We start from the raw sequence: 20,901 nt of genomic DNA, 5'->3' as shown, positions 1-20,901 counted from the left end.
TTAACCCATGGTAATAAATTAAAATTAACACGTCAAACATCATGATTACGGAAGTTTAAATAAGCATAATTCCTTTATTTTATATATTATCGCACTTTTAATTATCATACTTTTTAATTATCTCAATTTTATTTATCGCATTTTTATTTAACGCAAAATTTATTGTCGTCATTTACTTTACGCTTTAAATTAAGTTATATTTATTTTTAATATTTTACATTAGGTTTTAATTATAACTTAAGACATAAAATCGACAAACCGGTCACTAAACGGTAAAAACCCCCTTTTTATAATAATAATAATAATAATAATAATAATAATAATAATAATAATACTTATATATATATATATATATATATTTTTATATTTTTACAATTATAGGTTGAAATAATTATAGCGTTAAACTTGCTTACTGTATCCCTGTGGAACGAACCGGACTTACTAAAAACTACACTACTGTACGATTAGGTACACTGCCTATAAGTGTTGTAGCAAGGTTTAGGTATATCTCATTCTATAAATAAATAAATAACTTGTGTAAAATTGTAGCATATTTAATACTGTAGTATTTTGCAATAAAAATATAACTATTTCGTATACACCTCGTATAACATCAAGTAAATTTTGGCGCCGCTGCCGAGGAACCGAAAGCGAAACGTTATATAAATTTTTTTTTTTGTTTTTAAGTTATTTTTGTAAAAATATTTTTCATATAAATATTGAAATACAAAAATATAAAAAAGTATATATATCTATTTAAGTTTTTAGATAAAAAGAAAATATATGTTTATAAAGTATACAAGTATTTTTCTTTAGTTTTTTTTAAAAAAAAAATAAATTTAAGTTTACTTTAATAAATTTTACTTGTATTAATTTGTAAAGATTAAAAAGTAAAGAAAAAAAATAAATAAATAAAAAATTAATTAAAAAATAAAAACAAAACTGAACCTGCGATTTTTGAACCTGCATTGAACTGAACTTGAAGCTCATGCGATCGCATGAGACTGAAGAGGTAAACCTATGTGACCACATGGCCTGCTCTGACACGTCTGACCTGGTACAGAATCGATTAGGGTTTGTGTTTAATTAATATTATTATTAATTAATTATAGTTAGGGTTTAATTTAATAATAATTAGTTTAAGTTTTAATTAAATTTGTATTTTTAAGTTTCAATTAGTTTTATTATTTATAAAATTAATACTTTTATAAAATAATAATATAAAAATAATATTTTTATAAAATTGTAATTTTATTACTTTTCATTTCTTTTTATAAATTGTATATTTTAATCGTTTATTCGTAATATTTGTATTTTTATCGTTCGTACTTAGTTTTAAATTTAGTATTTGCCGTAGTTATTTTTATTTCTAGATTTTTAGGCCTTGCCGTAAAATCCCTTAATTGCTTTTTCTTTAGACTAAGAATTAGGGGCTTTAGAATTTTGCGACGCCGTTTTAAGATTTTAGTACTTTTTAAGTTATTGCCGTTTTGGATTTAGAATTCCTTTTAAGCTTTAATACCATTAGACGTAAGTTTTAATTTTTAGTTTATAGAATTCTAAGTTTCGACGCTTATTTTCTTATTTTTATTTTATTTTTATTTCAACATTTGTTTTTCGACCTTTTATTTTTCGACGTTTTTCGACGCGCTCTTTTTCTTTCTTATTTCTCGACGCTCTAGTTTTTAGGACATAGAATTTTCTATTTCTTCTCTAAAATTTCAAAACGAACAATTATTTTAAGCAGTTAAATTGATAGACATCTAAAATTTTCTTGTTCGTAGTAATAGTTGGATTTGTTAGTGGCGAGTTGTGGGCTTTCGATTTAAAGGGTCCTGGCTACCTGCTGCATCTATTGGCTATTCGAAACGTGGGAAAAATCAGAAAAGTCTATTAATTTGATAGCTTATATAAGTTTTTATCTTTTATAACTAATAGGATATTCAGTGAATGCACCGAGCAAAACGTTCACCACCTTTCATACGTTCACCACCTGTAACTCGATCAAGACATTTAGCCAACATTATCGCCGTTGATTTTTCTTTAGAATCGTCATCTAGTCGACCAAGTACTCCAATTCAAATTTCCGATAATCCATTTTTTGAACCCAACCTCACAATTGAGAATCCGGAGGACATTCAGGGACAATTCAGAGATCCTGAACCACTAATATTACCTCCTGAACCTCCAATCATACAATCAGAGATTGTCGAGGAAGAAACCATTAAGTCAGAATCCTCTAGTGATTCAGATTCAACAAATTCAATCATGGAAAATCCGGAACCTCTAAGTATGGAAGACCGAATGAGAGCTAAACGCACTGGCCAAGGTCACGCAATTACTCAACCAGACATTAATGCACCAGATTATGAAATCAAAGGAAAAATCCTACACATGGTAACTAATCAATGCCAATTTAGTGATGTAAGATCCAAACGAACATCTTCGTACATTTAATAGGATCTGTACTCTATTCAAAATCAGAGAAGTTGAGGATGAACAAATCTATCTCATGTTATTTCCCTGGACTTTAAAAGGAGAAGCCAAAGATTGGTTAGAATCGTTACCTGAAGGGGCGATTGATACATGGGATGTTTTAGTTGAAAAATTTCTTAAACAATTCTTTCCTGCATCTAAAGCCGTAAGACTTCAAGGAGAAATTGTTACATTCACGTAAAAGCCAAATGAAACATTATATGAGGCGTGGACAAGATTTGAAAAGTTGTTGAGAGGATGTCCGCAGCATGGTTTAGACACTTATCAAATAGTACAAATATTTTATCAAGGATGTGACATCACTGCACGAAAAGACATCGATATAGCAGCTGGTGGTTCCATTATGAAGAAAACCACAACTGAAGCTTACAAAATTATTGATAACACTGCTTCCACTCACATGAGTGGCATCAAGAAAAAGACATCGTTAGATCATCTAAAGCGGCTAGAGCCGATTCTAGCCATGACTTTGATTCTATTTCCGCAAATATAGATGCTTTCGAGAGACGAATGGAAAAGATGACTAAAGATATTCACGCAATACGAATTAGTTGTGAGCAGTGTGGAGGACCACATTTGACAAAAGATTGTTTCAGTATTGAACAAACAATGGAATAAAGAGAGAATGTTTCATACATGAACCAAAGGCCTGGAAATAATTATCAAAATAATTATCAACCGCCAAGACCAAACTACAATCAGAATTATAACCGAAATGTTCCATACAAGAACCAACAAGGTCCTAGCAATCAACAAGTATCCAATAATACTTACAATCAGCAAAGACCTATTTTTCCAAATAAACCACCACAAACCGATGATAAAAAGCCAAATTTAGAAGATATGATGTCAAAGCTAGTTGAATCTCAAACGCAGTTTTTCACATCTCAGAAACAAACCAATGAACAAAATGCTCAAGCATTTAGAAATCAACAAGCTTCAATTCAAAATCTAGAACAAGAAGTAAGCAACCTAGCAAGGTTGATAGGTGAAAGAAAACCGGGAAGTCTACCTAGCGATAAAAATGCTAACCCCCGGAATGAAATAGTTAAAGCCATTACCACAAGAAGTGTTATTACACTTAAACCACCTGAAATACCTGTAATTTCTGATAATGCTATTCCTACTCCACAGGCACCACAGCCTGAGCAAGAGAATGAAACAGAATCGGTAGTTGAAAAGGTTAATGAAGAGAACACATTTAAGGCAAAACCTTATGTTAAACCATACCAACCACCACTTCCTTACCCGAGTAAAATGAGAAAAGAAAGACTTGAAGCCGAGCAATCCAAATTCTTGGATATGTTTAAACAAATAAATGTCAATCTTCCTTTCATTGATGTGATTTTAGGAATGCCAAGATATGCCAAATTCTTAAAAGATCTAATCACAAATAGAAAGAAAATGGAAGAACTCTCGGCTGTTACTATGAATGCTAATTGTTCTGCAGTGTTGTTGAATAAGATACCAGAAAAATTATCAGATCCAGGAAGTTTCACAATTCCATGTTTTCTTGGTAGTCTTAGTTCAATAGAAGCATTGGCAGACTTAGGTGCTAGTATAAATTTAATGCCATATTCATTATACACTAAACTAGACCTTGGAGAATTGAAACCAACACGAATAAGCATACAACTAGCCGATCGATCAGTAAAATATCCTAGAGGGATAATGGAGAACATGCTAGTTAAAGTTGGTACTTTAGTATTTCCAGTAGATTTTGTTATTCTGGATATGGAAGAAGATTCTCGAGTTCCTCTCATATTAGGAAGACCATTCTTAAACACGGCTAAAGCAATAATAGACGTGTTCGGTAAGAAACTGACCCTAAGTATAGAGGACGAGAGTGTTACCTTTTCTGTTGATAGAGCCATGCAATAACCGCAATCTGCAGATGATACATGTTATTATATTCAAACTATAGATTCACATACAGATTTGTTAGAAGAATTTCTAGAATTACAAGGAATAGGAGAATGTTCTTTAGGAGAAGGAACTGAACCAATTGATGAAGTTGAAATGTTAGCTACACTCATGGCTAATAATTACGAACCAACTACAGAAGAAATTCAAATGCTAAAAGAGGAAGACAGATATCGATACAAATCATCGATAGAAGAACCATTGACATTAGAGTTAAAGCCACTTACAACCCATTTGGAATACGCTTATTTACATGGTGAATCTGAATTACCTGTATTAATATCATCTTCTCTTACGGAAAATGAAAAATCTCAACTCATTTCTGTGCTAAAAGCTCATAAACCAGCTGTTGCATGGAAGATTCATGATATTAAAGGAATAAGTCCTTCGTATTGCACACATAAAATCCTTATGGAAGAAGGCCATAAAACCTATGTGCAACGCCAACGAAGACTAAATCTAAATATGCAAGATGTTGTTAAAAAAGAAATTATTAAGCTGCTTGATGCAGGTTTAATTTATCCAATCTCTGATAGTCCATGGGTAAGTCCAGTTCAATGCGTACCTAAGAAGGGTGGCATGACTGTCATCACAAATGAAAAAAATGAGCTTATTCCTACTAGGACTGTAACAGGATGGCGTGTCTGTATTGATTATAGAAAATTAGATGACGCCACCAGAAAAGATCACTTTCCCTTACCTTTCATTGATCAAATGTTGGAAAGATTAGCCGGAAATAGTTACTATTGTTTTCTTGACGGTTTTTCCGGATATTTTCAAATTCCAATAGCACCCGAAGACCAAGAGAAAACCACATTCACGTGCCCTTATGGTACTTTTGCTCACAAACGCATGCTATTTGGACTTTACAACGCCCCTGCAACCTTTCGAAGGTGCATTATGGCGATTTTTCATGACATGATAGAAGAATGCATGGAAGTTTTCATGGATGACTTTTCAGTCTTCGGTGATACTTTTGAAACATGTCTAGTTAATCTTGAACGAATGCTTATTAGATGCGAGCAATCAAATCTAGTTCTTAATTAGGAGAAATGGACATAAGATTTCAAAGGAAGGAATTAAAGTGGATAGAGCTAAAGTAGATGTAATTGCTAAACTTCCACATCCCACCAATGTTAGAGGAGTTAAGAGTTTTCTAGGGTATGCCGGTTTTTACCGACGTTTCATAAAATATTTTTCTAAAATTGCCACTCCTATGAATAAACTCCTAGAAAAGGATGCTCCATTCATCTTTTCAGATGAATGCATCAAATCTTTTAATATTCTTAAAGAAAAAACTCACTAATGCGCCGATCATGATAACTCCAAATTGAAATCTACCATTTGAACTTATGTGCGATGCAAGTGATTTTGCAATGGGAGCTGTTTTAGGACAAAGGATTGAAAAACGATTTCAACCTATTTATTACGCTAGTAAGACGTTACAAGGAGCACAAACAAATTACACAACTACTAAAAAAGAACTCCTTGCTATTGTCTTTGCTTTTGACAAATTTCGATCATATCTCGTTCTAGCTAAAACGGTGGTCTATACCGACCATTCTGCTCTTAGATACTTATTTTCGAAACAAGAAGCCAAACCACGATTAATCCGTTGGATCTTACTCTTACAAGAGTTCGATATTGAGATCCGAGACAAAAAGGGAGCAGAAAATCTCGCCGCTGATCATCTTTCTCGTCTTGAAAATCCCGAATTAGAAGTTCTAAATGAATCAGCCATACAAGACAACTTTCCTGATGAATATCTTTTGAAGATCGATTATAATGAAATTCCATGGTTTGTAGACTATGCAAACTACTTAGTATGTGAATTCCTTGAAAAAGGGTTGTCGTACCAAAAATGAAAGAAATTCTTTAGTGATATAAAACACTATTTTTGGGAAGATCCACATTTGTTTAAAAGTTGTCCCGATGGAATAATACACCAATGTGTATTCGGGGATGAAGCTAGTAAATCTTAAACCATTGTCACACAGGACCATCAGGAGGGCATTATGGGCCTCAACTTACAGCAAGAAAAGTCTACGACGCTCGATTCTATTAGCCTACAATTTTCAAAGACGCACACCTTCTTTGTAAATCCTGCGATGCTTGTCAAAGGACCGAAAAAATAAGTCAACGTGATGAAATGCCACAAAATGTCATTCAAGTATGTGAAGTATTTGACGTTTGGGGTATTGATTTTATGGGTCCATTTCCAAAATCTCATAATAATCTCTACATTCTCGTTGCCATTGATTATGTATCGAAACAGACGGAAGCACAAGCTCTCCCAACTAACGATGCACGAGTTGTAGTCAATTTTTTAAAACGTCTTTTTGCTAGGTTCGAAACACCGAAAGCTTTAATAAGTGATCGGGGTACTCATTTCTGTAATAATCAACTTGAGAAAGTTCTTAAAAGATATGGAGTAACTCATAAAATCTCAGCTGCTTATCATCCACAAACAAGTGGACAAGTTGAAAATACCAACCATGCATTAAAACGTATTCTATAGAAAACCGTAGGATCAAATCCGAAGGAATGGTCCATGAAATTGGAGGATGCACTCTGGGCTTTTAGAACAGCCTACAAAACTCCAATTGGTACCACACCTTTTAAACTCGTTTACGGAAAAGCATGTCACCTTCCAGTAGAAATTGAGCACAAAGCATTTTGGGCTTTGAAAACATGTAATCTTGATTTACATGAAGCTGGACGTCTACGGTTAAGTCAATTAAACGAATTAGAAGAATTAAGACATGAAGCATATGAAAATTCGTTAATCTATAAAGAAGGAACGAAGAAATGGCATGATAAAAGAATCAGAAGTTCAAAAGAATTTAAAGAAGGAGACAGAGTTCTTCTTTTCAATTCAAGATTCAAGCTATTTCCTGGAAAATTGAAATCAAGATGGTCTGGACCATTCATAGTCAAAAGAGTTTTCCCGTACGGAACAGTAGAATTAATAAATTCAAATGGGATTGAATTTAAAGTTAATGGTCACAGAGTTAAACATTACATAGATAGTCGAATGGAAGTTGAAGATGAATTTAATCACAATTTCGACACCACAGCTAACTAAGTGTGGGGAGGTTCAAATCTTTTTAGGGTAATATGTATTTCTGTTAGAGTTAGATTTTCTGTTTTGGTGTAGTTTCTGAAAATGGAATCCGAATGGTCTTTCCCTAGCAGACCCTAAAGAACTAGTCTTCTCCCTCCATTCTGATTTTTTTTTTTTTAGGTTTTACGAGATGAAGAATTCCTTTGATCTGAACCATGGTCTACTACTACACGCTATGATTACTAAACGTAATAATAACATCTTCCTGAGTGAACTTGTATCATTCATAAGAGGCAAAATGGACGAAGTGAGGAAAGAACTCAAGAAAGATCATCATAAGACACATTTTGGTAAAGGAAAATTAAAATCCGCAACAAAAAGAAGAGCACCACATCTTGAAAGATGTCATAAATGCGGAAAATGGTCACACAAAAGTAAATGTTCAAACAATCAAACATATTTAAATACCGAATTTGTTACTCTATGTAGAGAAGGGCAGTTCATATGTTTAGAAGAAAAGTTATTGAAGAATTGAGCTTACACTTATGTAGCTATGGAAAACCATATCACGCGACTCTCCTATGAGTCGACTAAAGCAGGTCTCTGAGAATTCTATCTCACGGGTAAGTATGTACAGTTTTTATTTATTTTTATTTGCTTTTAACCTTTTGATAATAAACGCTGAATCGTTCGCTATAAAGTATTAAATTAATATTCAATAAAATTAGGTATGCAAAACCAAAATTAATGATATCATACAAAAATTTATTACATCACTGCGAAATTTACCATTTATTCTTAATGTATAAATATCTTTAATCAATCAATCCAAAAATATTTCAAATCCAAAAATATTTCAAAAATTCGTCAGGAGTAAAACTATGTAATATAGCCGAAATTACTTTACCCAAAAAGAGGGGCGTATATTTTTGATAATATTTGATTGATTAAAGTGAGATAAAAGACCAAAAAGATTTTTTTTTACCTTGTTTTTAAATTAATATAATATTAATAGTTTTAAATATTTTAAAAATTAATATTTTCAATATAAGTTTGTAAAATTAATGTATAAAAATATTAATGATATTTATATGAATTTTTTTTATTTTATGCATTTTAAATTTATGTTTGGTGTGAATTTAAAAACAAAATTTACTTTATTTTATTAAGTTAAAAATGTGATTTCTAAAAATTCGTCGTGAGTTGAAGACTAGGTCGTTGAACCGAAATTGCTTTACCCGAGGGCGGGACGAGAAATTTTATTATCATTATTTTTAATCTTATAGAATTAAAGTATGCCAAAAACATTAAAAAAAAACCCAAAAATCTTTGCTTTTAAAACAACGCTTACAAGTGACAAATTTTAAAATTTTGTCGAGGGACGGACTAGGTCGACGTACCGAAATGCCCTCATTCTTAAAAGAAACAAAATTTTAATTAATTTAATTTTTGTTTTATTAGTCAAAGGATTTTATAAAAAAAGAAAAAAAAATATATATATATATATATATATATATATATATATATATATATATATATATATATATATATATATGGACCTCATGCGATCGCATGGGATTTGCAAGGAGGATCCATGCAATCGCATGGAGCTAAAATCCTGGACAGAAACATAAAGGCAGTCGACCTGCTTCTGTCTTCTCACAAAAACACACACATACACGAAACTCTCCCAAAAATCACCCAAAAATCTTCATTTTTCAACCAAAATCAAACAAATTTCTCATAATAATCCGCTACAATCATGTCTTTTCTCAGATGGGGAAGCAAAAGGTAAAAATTTCACCCCTAAACTCATAAAATTCCTAATTTTTGTGATAATTTTAATTAATTGCAATAATTTAATTTTGTTAATTTATAGTGTAATTAGAGTTAAATTGTTAGTATATTATGCATGTATAACCTAGATTGATGCTATTTAACATGATTTGAAGCCTTAAACTTCAAAATTTTTAGAAATCGAGGGTTTGTGTTCTTGAGCAATTTGGGGCTTTTTGATATAAACAGGTTATGGCCGATTTTTGTCATGAATTATTGCTAAATTAAGTAGTGTAACATATTTAGGTAGTTAAATGATCCAAACTTTGATCCTAAACATGATTTTTGAGAATTAAAGTGAACTTTTTAAGTCTAAAATTCATGAACTTGATTAATTTGATGTGAATGCCATTTGAAACTTGTTTAATTGCTAGTAATGATTATTTTGACATGATATTTGAGTTGAATGCTTATGAACTTTATAAACATTTTCATATATGCTTATTTAAAAAAGTGTAGAATTGATAAAAATATAAAAATGAATATAAGTTTAATATGGATTAAACATGTTATTGTAATTGTTTTATTTTGTTATTTTGCTAACACTAATGCATATTTGGATGCACAAATTTTGTGTTTAATGTGTATTGCAGAGAAATACCGATACTGATTGTGCATCATCATCATCTAGGCAACCTGCTCCGGAACCAAAACCAGAGATGCAATATCACGAACCGGAGCAACAACAGGAACAACAACAACAACCTGATCAACACGTACCATACTATGAACCAGACCCCCAATTTTTCATTGCCTACGTAGTATTTCCCGTTCACCATATAGTAGAACACCCAACAATTCATGAAGAATAGTTGCATCCCAATTTAAGGATTGATAGAAGTTGGAGAGATTACCCGACGTACCAAAGTAACAAATTTAAGCTTTGGACCAAAAATGTAGAAGTACCGAGGGTAATCGATTGGGAGCCTTTGGAAAGGGTCCACCTAGCTAACCCAGTTAGGAAGCATCTAATCCAAAGGTATGGCGGCTCTTCTTTTCCCGATTGGGAACATTTATTTACCACTCCTAGGCCTGTATATAAGGAATGGTGTGTTGAGCTTATGAGTTCTATAGCTTTTAATAAGGATGTAGATAGGTTACACGATAAGAGTTTTCTTAGATTTTTACTTGGCCGTAGGATGTACAGGATGTCCATGCTGGACATGGCCAGGGCTTTACAGATTTACGCTCCTGCTGAATTACTACTACCTGATTGTACAAATTTGATTTATCATGGTGAAAGGGTTAGATAGGAATTTTGACGCGAACACCATCTGGAGGCGTATGTCAAATTATAATGTTTTTTCGCGGGGGGGGGGGGGGGGGGGGGAGGGGGGAAGACACTCCTATTTAGATATTAATAATGCCGAACTTCGTATAATACATAGATTCTTAGCAAACTCGATTACACAAAGAGGTAACAACAAGGAGAAAATGACTCTACACGATTTATTTTACCTTAAGTGCATTCGAAACACTAGAAGCTTTGTTAATATCCCCTACTATGTTGGTTTTTATCTGTCCAAAATGGTGGAAGGAATACAGGAAGGGGATATAATAGGAGGGGGTATTTTTGTTACTCTCATTGGAGAGTATTTAGGAGTAGATAGGGAACAAGGGGGTCCGATGATGGTATGTAGGGAACAAGACGAGACTTTAGGATTGCAAGTCTATCAAAGTTCAAAGGTGTTGACTAGGAGACGCAATCAGGCATTCCCATATCAGGGCCGTCATCCACAAGAAGAGAGGGGTTCAGATGAAGAGATGGAGGAAGCGGATGACATCAGGGATGTCATTAGGGATAGTTTTACTGACATTTTCCAGCGTATAGATGAGGTAGAAATGACTAATGAGGAAAGGCATCGTCGGTATGAGCAGTGGCAAGCCGCGAATGAGTATGAACATTCCAGGCAACACCAGCATGATAGATGGCACTATTATCAGCATCAAATCATGAGCCAGCTATCATATCAGGTACCAAATAACTACATCCCGACTCGACCTGCTTACTATCCACCACATTAACCCGATATGCGACCACTCTTTGACCTGTACGACCCCAATCAAGCATACCAGAACACCTATCACCAACCATGGAACCCGAACGACGATATGAATTAGAATCCCTATCCAAATCAATAGTGTTCCATTGGTGATGTTTTCTCTTTTATTATTTTTTATCTATTTATGTTAAACATTTAACATTTTGATACTTTTATGTAATGTTTAATATTTTTATTATTTTATACTAATATTTCATTTTTGTAATTTGAAAGTGGGATATTAAGTCCCATTTCAAATTACCATGCATGTTTATATTTGTATTGTATGTATTTTATTTCATGTACACAACAGGGTAAAACAGCGCACTCTCAAATATTGGCATTAAGTTCAGCAAAAGCTATTAATTTTAACGACAAAACGAAAAACAAGTGTGATGTAGCAACAGACGGAATGAACAAATGATGTGCACCATTTATCATTCAACATAAACAACAATATGTTTGGAAACTTTGGTAAAATTTAATAATTTTTTCTACGCTAATCACCCTCAATAATTTAAATTGCTACTGATTTCTTGCAAATGAGGGCATTGCAAGATCTTAAGTGTGGAAAGGGTTAAATTCTTTCGGATTTTTAAAATTTTAATCTAAACACTTGGTTACCATTAAAAATACTAGTAACGCAGTAGTAGTATTAGAATCTAGTGCTCTCTGATAATAAAGAAAAACACTAGTCTTATATACTGACTACCCACTTCAAGTAAAATTTTTAAATTTTTTTTTCAAATAAATGAATTCAAAATCATGTTTATACATATTTATGAATGATAAAACTAGGTGTTAACACCAAAATTATTGTTACCTCGGAAAGGACATAAATTGAAAAACAACCCAAAATGCTTGAATTCATTTAAAATGGAATAGAGGAAAATAAAAAGGCAAAGAAAGAAAAATAAAAGCCAAGTGTGGGAAAAATTTAACAAGTTATTTAGAACATATATCACATATTTTTTTTACAAATAATTGAAGATACTTTTATTTTGAACGATATTAATCAGTTTTACCCAATTTATTGTAATATAAATGGAAGTTAAAAGGAAGTAAAGTCTTCCGAGAAAAAGACACGCACTTCTTGATTTAGGTCAGGAAGTTGTCATCCAGACCAGTTGTAGAGTCTACGAAAAACCTTGAAAAGTTTTCTCGAAAATCAGCAGGAAATCCACGGACCTCAGCATCAAACAGGGTCGCCAAGTGGTCAGACTTATCCTAACCATGAGAGGATCTGTCTCGTACAATGGGGGAACCATGCAAATTAGCTTATAAGACTAATGAATCATATCCCCAGAAAGGATAATCTCCTTAAAGATCAAAAATCAGCTTTTAAGACTGATATTACTCAATCCTTGAGATTGACCTTAAAGATTGAGAATTTAAACTCATGGAATTCAATGATATCTAAACTTGAGCTTGAACGAGAAAATATTTTGATCAAATTACAAACCGATTTGTTTTCTGAAAACCCATATTCAATACGTGCATTACCATTGAACATAAAATCCTAGGAATTCATCAGAATTCATTAGGTCACCTGAACCAAATCTGGTGTCAACCGTAAGAACGGTGGTTGTATAGCATGGTCGAAGACAGGACCGTGTGCCAGATCGAAAAAATTATAGGGTGATCTTTACTATTGCTCCTACAAAGGATAGTAATTACATCCGATACGATATAGACCATAATCAAAAAGCATGTCACGGGACATTACCTTAACAGTTGCTTGTTTAACGCTTTCCTTTACAACCGGACGGTAGTTTACTGAAAGGTAATAAACGGAGCAAGTATACTAGATGTGTTGCTTTCCCAATACTAGGTTAGCAAGTGGGTGACACAAAACCACAAGCTTTGAGCTAAAATTTTCAAATCTGAAACCCACAAAACCCACAAAAATATTTTGCAAAATACCGGTGAAGGGTTATTCCAGAAAACTTATTCAGGGTAAAAGCTAGATTGAATTTTCAAAAAGATCAAATGTTTTCATAAAGATCCAATTTCCTAAAGGGTCTAACTTTTTATAGTCATGTGGGACTGTAAACCACATCGTTACTTCCATTATTCATACCGCCATATTAAAATCACTGATGTACAAAGTGTGAAGAATAAAGAAGTGATTCAAGTATGTTTATATTCAAGTTCTATATTGCTTGAGGACAAGCAACGCTCAAGTGTAGGAATATTTGATAATGCTAAAAACGAACATATATTTCATAGCATTATCCTTCAAGAAAGACAAGCTTTTGGTTGCAATTATTCTATTTACAAGTGATATTCATTTAAATAATAAAAGGTGAAGACAAAAGACAGATTCGACGATTTGAAGACGCAAACGACCAAAAAGCTAAAAAGTACAAAGTACAATCAAAGTGGTTCAAATTATTGATGAGAAACGTCTAAAAGTTACAAGAGTACGAGCCGCAAAACGCAAAGTACACGATATTAAAGAGTACACAAGGACGTTCAAAAATTCGGAACCGTGACATGAACCAACTATCAACGCACGAATCAATGGACCTAAAATGACAAGTCAACTATGCATATAAATATAATATAATATATATATAATTATATAATATTATATATATTATATATATATATATTTAATAAGTGTCGGCAAGCTTGCAAACAAAAGATCCTGAGCTGTAAAATGGTGCCATGCGATCGCATGGCCTGGAGGCATAAACTCCATGCGATCGCATGGAGTCCTGTAGCTGCCCAAGTGCTATAAAAAGCAACGAAATCGGCCGAATGAATTACACCTTTTTCTTCTTCTTCCTCTGTAATCATAATTATATTTTTATTTATAATTTTAATTTTAAATTAAGTTTAATAATAATTGGGTTATTGTAAGGAATGTTTTACGGGTTTTAAAGTCGAAATTCTGTCCGTGTAATACTACGCAATTAATACTCATTGTAAGTTATGTTCAACCTTTTTAAATTAATGTCTCGTAGCTAAGTTATTATTATGCTTATTTAAATCGAAGTAATCATGATGTTGGGCTAAATATTAAAGACGGGGTTATTGGGTCTTGTACCATAATTGGAGTTTGAACAAAAGACCGACACTTGTGGAAATTGGACTATGGACTATTAATGGGCTTTATATTTGTTTAACTGAATGATAATTCGTTAATTTAATATAGAGATTTACAATTTGACGTATCTATAAATAACCACATACACTCGATCGGACACGATGGGTGGGATATTTATAAGTACTAATAATCGTTCATTTGATCGGACACGGGGATGGATTAATAGTCAATGGACTCATTAAAATAGGGGTGAATTAGATACAATGACACTTGGTGTAATTGTTAATAAAGTATTAAAACCTTAGATTGCACACAGTTGATAACCTGGTGTAATCATTAACAATATATTAAAACCTTATTACAGTTTAAGTTCCCAATTAGTTGGAATATTTGACTTCAGATATAAGGATAATTTGACGAGGACACTCGCACTTTATATTTATGACTAATGGACTGTTATGGACAAAAACCGTATGGACATATTGAATAATCCAGGACAAAGGACAATTAACCCATGGTAATAAATTAAAATCAACACGTCAAACATCATGATTACGGAAGTTTAAATAAGCATAATTCCTTTATTTTATACCTTATCGCACTTTTAATTATCGTACTTTTTAATTTTCGCAATTTTATTTATCGTCATTTTATTTATCGCACTTTTATTTATCGTAAAATTTATTATCATCATTTACTTTAAGCTTTAAATTAAGTGATATTTATTTTTAATATTTTACATTAGGTTTTAATTGTAACTTAAGACATAAAAACGACAAACCGGTCACTAAACGGTAAAAACCCCCTTTTTATAATAATAATAATAATAATAATAATAATAATAATAATAATAATAATAATAATAATAATAATAATAATAATAATAATAATAATAATAATAATAATAATAATACTTATATTTATATTTTTTTATATTTTTACAATTATAGGTTAAAATAATTATAGCGTTAAACTTGTTTACTGTATCCCTGTGGAACGAACCGGACTTACTAAAAACTACACTACTGTACGATTAGGTACACTGCCTATAAGTGTTGTAGCAAGGTTTAGGTATATCCCATTCTATAAATAAATAAATAACTTGTGTAAAATTGTAGCATATTTAATAGTATTTTGCAATAAAAATATAACTATTTCGTATACACCTCGCATAACATCAGCACTCAATCTATGAATCAATACTTCAAATTTTGAAAATTGCTGATGAAGCAGCAAAAACTGTAAACGACCATAACAGTCGAAAGTTTGATGATAAAGAATGGAGCGTTGGAAACGCTCGATAGAAAACTTAGTACCAAAAAGCGGATTATGAGAAATTATGAAGGAGACTGTGGACAAATCACAAGGACTAAACTTGTACATAAAGAATCCTGATGATTCTAATTCTGATGAAATCTTTAGCGAATATCTTGCTTCTTAATCGCTCTAAATCATCGTGAATGAATTTCTTCATCACAATTTGATTCTAAAATTCTAAGATATCATCGTATCTTTCATTATAAATATCCTCGATATTTCTGAAGATATTTTCATAACTATTCTTACCTGAAATCATCTATCTCTTCTTGATATCAGTGTTACATCAGAAAGGAAACTGTTTTAGTTTCTAAATTCTGAAAAATTCGAACTTAAAATATGAATGATATTGAAGTATTGTTGGAAACTGAAGCATGAGTTAGTATAATATGATGACACTTGATCAATGTGATTATATTACAGTAAGTCATGCGGAGTTTCTAATGGAACGTGATGATTCACAGATCATAACGTCATCAGGTGCCATGTTGCACGACTCTTACATTTTACCTAATCTCCCAACATATCAAGAATATATCTTTCTGATAGTTCTATCTTTTCTCTTGAATTCTGGTAAGTTAACCAATCAAAATCATGCTATTACAATCTCTCTCTTAGAACAATAGTCAGGTTCATTTGAAACTTCATACCTACAAATTCTGGACCATTACTCGCTTTACTAGAGTTCGAGAAGAGAATAAAAAGGCAAAGAGCTCCAAAATATAAGAGAAAATATAAAGGCCAATAACAATACGGAGATTACAAACTGCGGATATTAATACGAATAGCAATATAAAGACACGGTAGAATTAAGAATAGTATCACCCAAAGGTAATAGTAGAAGTAGATAGATTTTTCTGGTGGAAGATTGAAAAGAAGGATGACAGAAATGATAGTTAGGAAAATATCAAAAATCAGAACTGGATTGAGCATATTAACGGATGTTTTGAAACTATGAATTGAGGAATGAAGTATAAGAATTGGTAAAAATAATGGAACGGAAGAGGTCAATTTATAGTGAAATATCAAACGTAGCAATCGAGGAAGATTACCGCATTTAATTAAAGAGGATCCTAATTTCCTTGTTTGCCGAAGAATCAAATCTTATATAGATTTCGAAGATTTTCTTTGAATCCCTTGAATTCCGGAATTCAACCATGACTAGTCAAAAGTTTTGATGAAACATGTCTTTCTCATTTCACTATTTAGTGATAGCTTCATTCGAACTATTCGAGTAATCGAATTATTTTATCCGTATTACTCAATGATGATAAAACTCTATTTATCAACGCATATTCGTGATGAAAACATTTTTAGTGTTAGCCATGACGACCTCGATCAAATTTCGGGACGAAATTTCTTTAACGGGTAGGTAATGTGATAACCCGAAAATTTCTGACTAAATTTAAACTTAATCTTTATATGATTTCGACACGATAAGCAAAGTCTACAATGTTGAATCTCAAAAATTTTGAACTGTTATATAAATTCAGTTACCCTTTGACTATTTCCGACGATTCACGAACAATTGTGTGTAAATAAATATAAATATAAATATATATATATATATATATATATATATATATATATATATATATATATATATATATATATATATATATATATTAATTTGTATTAATATAATATCATTTAATCATGTGATTTAAACATGTAAATTAATTTACAAAATAGTAAGATATTATTAAAGTAAATATATAAATGAATTCTGACCACAAATAATATTATGTGTATGTTGTAATATATCTAATGTATATAAATTATTCAATTGTGTTATTATAAGTATTACATAACTAATAAAATGTAATATTATTATATTAAATTTAATTATGAGTTAAAATATAGTTATTATATTACTTTCATTATTAATATTGATATCAGTATTAATAATAGTATTAATTTAATATATAGTATATATATATATATATATATATATATATAAGATTTGAAATGTATAAATTGTTATATCAATATTATTATTACTAAAATTATCAATTTTATTTATCATTATCATTATCCTTATTAGTATCATATTATTATTATCTTTATCAATTATATTATGGTTAATATTGATATTATTATTAGTATTGTTAATATTATTATTCTAAAATAAAATATACATAAATATATATATATACATATATATATATATATATATATATATATATATATATATATATATATATATATATATATATATATATATATATATATTAGTATCATATTATTATTATCTTTATCAATTATATTATGGTTAATATTGATATTATTATTCGTATTGTTAATATTATTATTCTAAAATAAAATATACATACATATATACATATACATATATATATATATATATATATATATATATATATATATATATATATATATATATATATATATATATATATATATATATATAATTTAATATGAAAAAGTTATTATATTATTATACTCATATTATTATTATCAATATTTTTATTACTTTTATCATTTTTCTTAGTATTATTTTGTTATTAGTATTATTAATATTATTATTAATTCTATTATTATTATTATTATTATTATTATTATTATTATTATTATTATTATTATTATTATTATTATTATTATTATTATTATTATTATTATTATTATTATTATTATTGTTATTATTAGTATTATGAGTAATATTATTATTACCATTTGTATAGTTAACATCATTATTATTCTTTGGTATCATTATAATTATTATTAATATAATTATTATTAGTATTATTATTATTTATTAATATTATTAATATAATAATAATTATTATTTATTAATATTAATTATATAAAATATAAAATCAAGGAATTCGTACAATTTTGTTACAAGTCTCAATCGATTCTTTCCTCTATTTGTTTGTATATCAATTAGTTGATTCTATATGTCGATTCTTTTAGCATTACCAGACAAATTCTGTTAGAGTTTCATATCCAATTTGTTTTCTTTTTATTTTATTTTTTTTGTCGTCTGCAATTGTAACCGAGACCCACATTTTTTTTTATAAATGAGCAAGCCAAGTGATTTAATTCATCCATTCCAATATCTTTTCACTACCTTTATCAATTACAAACACTTATCTTTTATTTGATTGAATTAAAAAAAAACAGACCCGTTATCTCTGTTTTCATATCATTTAATCAAAAGCTTTATTTCAAATGAAATTTTAAAATCCATAAATGTAGTTTAGTTAGGAATCAAGTGTATAAACTATCTGCAAAAGATGAAACTCCAATTTTATCTATCAACTTTTAATTGTCGAGTCAAAGTTTACGTTTTAAAAGTCAAACATTTTGTTCATCAAGAAATTTGAGTTTGTTTCGATGTTTTAGATTAAATTGATGGTCCAGAAAGTTTCCTGGAACCATTTGAAACTTATTTCATTCAGAAATCTTTGTCTAAAACGTCCTAGAATTTAAAATTGGATATAGATTTCATACGGGTTTATAAACGGACTGTACAGCATCTGTTTCATTTTTTTCTGTTTTAATTGATTTCAAACACATACAATTGATTTCTGTTTCAATTTAGGATCCTAAAAGCAACAATTAATTTGTTTTATGGCTAGTTTATGATTTATGGTCAATTAAGTTTTGTGAGGAAGAAGATGAAAAGGGAAACAGACAGATACGGTTTATATATATGTGAGTAGCAATTTATTCCAGAAAAACAGGATGGCTCGGATGGTTTAGGATGTTTACGGGTTATCAGGAGGTCACGGGTTCGAGCCTTGCAGTGGCCTGATTTTTTTTAGAATTCGTTTTATAAGGTAGTTTTTATAACTTTTATTATTATTATTATTATTATTATTATTATTATTATTATTATTATTATTATTATTATTATTATTATTATTATTATTATTATTATTATTATTATTATTATTATTATTATTATTATTATTATTATTATTATTATTATTATTATTGTTATTATAATTATTATTGTTATTGTTATTATTATTATTATTGTTATTATTATTATTATTATTATTATTATTATTATTATTATTATTATTATTATTATTATTATTATTATTATTATTATTATTAGTAGTATTATTATTATTATTATTAAGTAGTAGTTATCATTTATTATTAGTATTATGATTAATGCCACAATTATGATTAATAGTATTATTATTATGATTACTAATTTATCATTTTAGTACTATTATCATTATGATTATGATTAGGATTATTATTATTGTTACTATAAAAAAAAATTAAATAATAATAATAATAATACAAGTTATTATTATTTTTCACTAATTTAGTATTAATACTATTTTTGTAATTATTAGTATTACTATTATTATTAACATAAGTACCATTTTTAACAATATCGTTATTATTATTAATATTATCATTATCAAGAAAGTTATTATTATTAGTAAATCCTTATTTTCATAACTATCATTTTAACGAATAACTATATAACATATAATTAAAGATATAATATAAGTATACGTTTTTAAATGGAATTTAGTATAAATTCTACATAACCACAAATATATAAAGAATATATATTAATAACTGAAATTATGTAATTTCCATTACATGTCTTAATAAATATACAATTGATATAGGCTTGTGAATCTAAGGCCAACCCTACATTGTTCAGTTTCGTCGTATGAATATTTTTACTACAAAATATTGGATAGTGAGTTTAATTTGATTCCCTTTTACTCTTTACATTTTTGGGACTGAGAATACATGCGCTGTTTTTATAACTGTTTTATTTAAATGCTTTTGAGATATATTTTTGAACTGAGAATACATGAACTGTTTTTATAAATGATTGACGAAATATACACAAGTATTCAAAACTACATTTTATGACAGAATTATTTGGATTCAGAGGTTCGACTTCTATAAAGATTGTATTATCGACCATCGATGATATGATTTTGTCATTGCACTATGCATTAGCTACCGAAATGGTTCGATTTAGTAGTTAGTAATGGTGAGATGATTTTGCATTGCACTACGTACTAGCTACCGTTTTAGCTACCCTCGGTGATACGCGTTAGCTACCGTTATATTATATTGTATTGTATTCGATTTAGTAGTTAGTAACGGTGAGATGATTTTGCATTGCACTACGCACTAGCTACCATTTTAACTACCCTCGGTGAGAT

This window comes from Rutidosis leptorrhynchoides, chromosome 1 (genome assembly GCF_046630445.1).
Source record: "Rutidosis leptorrhynchoides isolate AG116_Rl617_1_P2 chromosome 1, CSIRO_AGI_Rlap_v1, whole genome shotgun sequence".
Lineage (NCBI taxonomy): Eukaryota > Viridiplantae > Streptophyta > Magnoliopsida > Asterales > Asteraceae > Rutidosis > Rutidosis leptorrhynchoides.
This window is presented reverse-complemented; position numbering follows the sequence as displayed.